Genomic DNA, 3,653 nt, shown 5'->3' on the forward strand with positions numbered 1-3,653 from the left:
TCGCCGCCTCAGCTCCACCTCAGATCATCAGGCATGAGATTCTCATATAAGCACCAGTCCTTGGTGCCAAAAGAGTTGGGGACCGCTGCTCTATATGATGCTTTTATGATATTGAGAATTTGACTATAGGAAGTATTTTGTTTTCGCTTAGTGCCTGGCATAAAGTTGACTCACAGTAAATACTGAATGAATAAATGGAGCAAAAAAGAGGGAAGAAAGGACTAAAAGAGAGAGGATAGCGTTCCCATTAGTGATGGCATAGAAGAAAGCTAGCTTTATAAAAAAAAAGAAATTCACTGTAATGGTTTCAAAATTTTTAATCTCTCATTCCAATTGGGGAATCAAATTAAACTCCAATCAACTTAAAAATTACAGAAAATGATATGGAGGAGTTATTTTTGGGGGGTGTTTATCATTTCAAGTATTTCATTAACTACTAATAACCAGTTGACTTTTTTTCTCCACAGGGTCAAATTAGAATTTCCTATAAGCTGTCAACAAAAGCACCCTAAATAATTCCTCTGTATGAATAGTCTTTATTCAATTAATGGTTATTTGTTGAGCTCTATTTTGCCCTAGGCATTTTGTTAGCCATTAGAAAGAAATACAGGAGTAACATAGTTATGCATATTCCTTAGCTTAATGAGGCCTTAAATATAACAGTAATTTGAAAGTTATATGTTTAATTGTAACTGTTCTAAATTCTTGAATATGTGATGATTATGTAAATATTAGAACTCCTCAAAGATACATATGCCTACAATGTTATCTTGGTGCTGATTGGAGTGATATGAAGGCTTTCTGATTTTCTATTTTGCTGTTTTTGAGCTCCTGGTCCTTTGCAAATTAGCCTCTAAGAATAGCTTATTACCAGAAATGTCTCTGGGTCAGTTTACTCTCTCCCAATCCCCTGTAATAGATATTGTGCTGGAAAGCTGGAATGAGCAGGGATTAGAAAGAGATTTATATTTGTGTACAGGCCTTTTTAGGGAAGAGTTGAGACTCCTAATGGAAGACAAAGTAGAAATGTTTTGGAGGTATGCACTTATCTGTAGACCTGGGAGAGCCACCTGAGATTGCAAAAGCAGTGGAAGGCCAGGAGGGGTTGATTGGAATTCTTAATGTTGAGGCATGAGGATTAGGCTATCCAAGACCTTATAGAATTTGCAAAGGTAGGGCAGTCTGACAGCAGCAGAAATTTTACTCTGTAGAGCGGAGTTTGCCTGAGGTGATGTGAAGCAGCTGAGCAAGGAAATCTGCTGTGCCTAGAGATTGCAGTGTGGGCAATCCACCTGTGAATAATCAATTTTTGGCTGATGACTGTATATGCCGCTGGGTGTTTTTGAAATACTCATTTTTACTAGGATAGGTTCTCATAATAATTAGCTGTTCTATAATCTGCTGCATCTCTCAAAAGTGATTTTTATTAAGCAGAATTACCTTCTGTTTTAAAGCTGGCAATTCAGACTCACATGTTACTTATTTGTAATTATTCCAGATCTTTTCACTGAGGCGATTCATTATTATTTTGCAGTCATTTATATTAATAATAATCGCCATGTAAAGCTACAAACATGCTTGCAGGATGTTACACTGTCAACAGCTGCCAATTCCTAGGTAAAATGATTTTGTTTATGAGAATCATTATTCCTTGAGGATTTGCATCCATTTCTTGAATATAGAAGTTTTTTTCTTTTCTTTTCTTTCTTTTTTTTTTTTTCGGACAAAGTTGTTTAAGTAGAGTTTACAGAAGTTTCCCTTTGTATTAGTTACTAAAACTATTCAAATAGGGAAAGGTATTTTTATGTGTCCAGAGATGTAAGGTGTAGGAGATCTTGTTTATTTTAGAACCGCATAAAACTCATGTCTCAGTCCTATACAGGTAAGAACAAGAACAATTATTTCATGCTAATAATAATAATAATAATAATAATAAACAATGCTCAGATTGTTTCTACATAGAAAAGGGAAAAAAATTCCTGAACTACTCAGAATTCAAATGATTTGGGTATAGAACAGTTTGAAGTAGGTGAAACATATAGGTTACTCCTCTTTGTAATTGCATGAGTTTCAACTTAATGTAAAACTAGCTGTAGTAAAATAATGATTTGGAGAATATGTGGAAACGATAGATCTTTGTTTAAGTTATCTGTGTAGAAACATTTTCCATACAGTGAAGGGCCATCTTGATTAATCCTAAGGAGATAAGGGTCAAATAATGTAAAATTAGGTTAAAATTTGCCTAGAATTGAAGATAATTTTTGCCTTCTCTAGGTGGTGTAGTTTGTCAAAGCAACTGAAAAGGAGCAGATGATGATGCAGTCTGAGTATCCAGAAAATGATCTGAGAAGACTTGAACAAAGGTGAGAAGATAGAGGGAGCAGAGGGAGAGACCATCCTGAAGGATGGAAAATGGAGGGAAATGTATATGCTGGAATGTGGTTCTGTCTCACATGGTCTGCCTCTCACGATGATCTCTGACAGCAAATGTCTTACCACAATATTTAGTGAATGGCAAAGCTTCAGTCGGAAACTGAACTTACATTGTATAATTTTAATGGACTTTTTAAACAAAAAAAATCATAAATTATAGATGAATATGATTTCCTCATAGAAGAGGTTTATGCCTAAGGGATCATATAATATTTTTTCAGATAATCTGTAGCATTTGCATCGAACTTCCTTAAATTACACAGTACATTTTTCATATAAATTATCTAATTTGAATTAAAAAAACAATATCATCAAAAAGAACTTATTTGAACTAATTTTATAGGTTAAAATATTAAGACTTAAATATTAAAGTTTTCCAAAAATCACAAAACTAATATTTGATCAAGGCAAGAAATGTATGTGAGTGTGAAAATGTTTTTTAACCAAGAAATAAATTGATATATATTTTTTATTTTATTTTATGTATTTTATTTTATTTTATTTATATTTTTATATATTTCACTTTATTATGTGACATGAGTAAGAATTTTGAAGATTTTCTTTTTCATTCCCACTTTTTGCACAGAAAGGATGAGAGTAATAATTCCGAATTAATGAAATTCTAACACAATAAAAAGTCCATAGTTATAGGCTGCATACAAGATAAGTAAGTACCTTAGGGAAGTTTTAAATTCATTGTAAATTCATTCCCCCTAAATAACATATTTTTAGATTATTATATTTAAAATTTTTTCTTTAAAGTTTTAAATGTATACATTAATGCACATACATATGCATATGCATTTGTACTCTCTGGGATAAAATTTAAGAATATCAACCACAACAATAGCAGTAATAATGACAAATGCTGCCAATCATTTTACTTTACAATGTGCCGGACTTTGTGTACTTAAAGAATCTCATTTAATCTTTATAATATCTACAGGTATAGCTATTTTTTTATATGATACATTGCTAATCTAAAGCTCAGAGAGGTTGAAAAACTTGACATAGTTGGGATTTATAAGTCTAGTGTACCAAATAAGCCAATAGGGTCTTAAAACAAAGAATGTAAAAAATGTTTATTGATCTACATACCACCTAAAGCATTGATTAGACAATATGTGGTATATGGGAAACACTGTTGTTTGAAAAATGATGCTTGTTATATATATATGTAATGTGTATATATACACATTATATATATATATAACAAGCAT

Source organism: Pteropus vampyrus, unplaced genomic scaffold (genome assembly GCF_000151845.1).
Source record: "Pteropus vampyrus isolate Shadow unplaced genomic scaffold, Pvam_2.0 Scaffold9, whole genome shotgun sequence".
Classification (NCBI taxonomy): domain Eukaryota; kingdom Metazoa; phylum Chordata; class Mammalia; order Chiroptera; family Pteropodidae; genus Pteropus; species Pteropus vampyrus.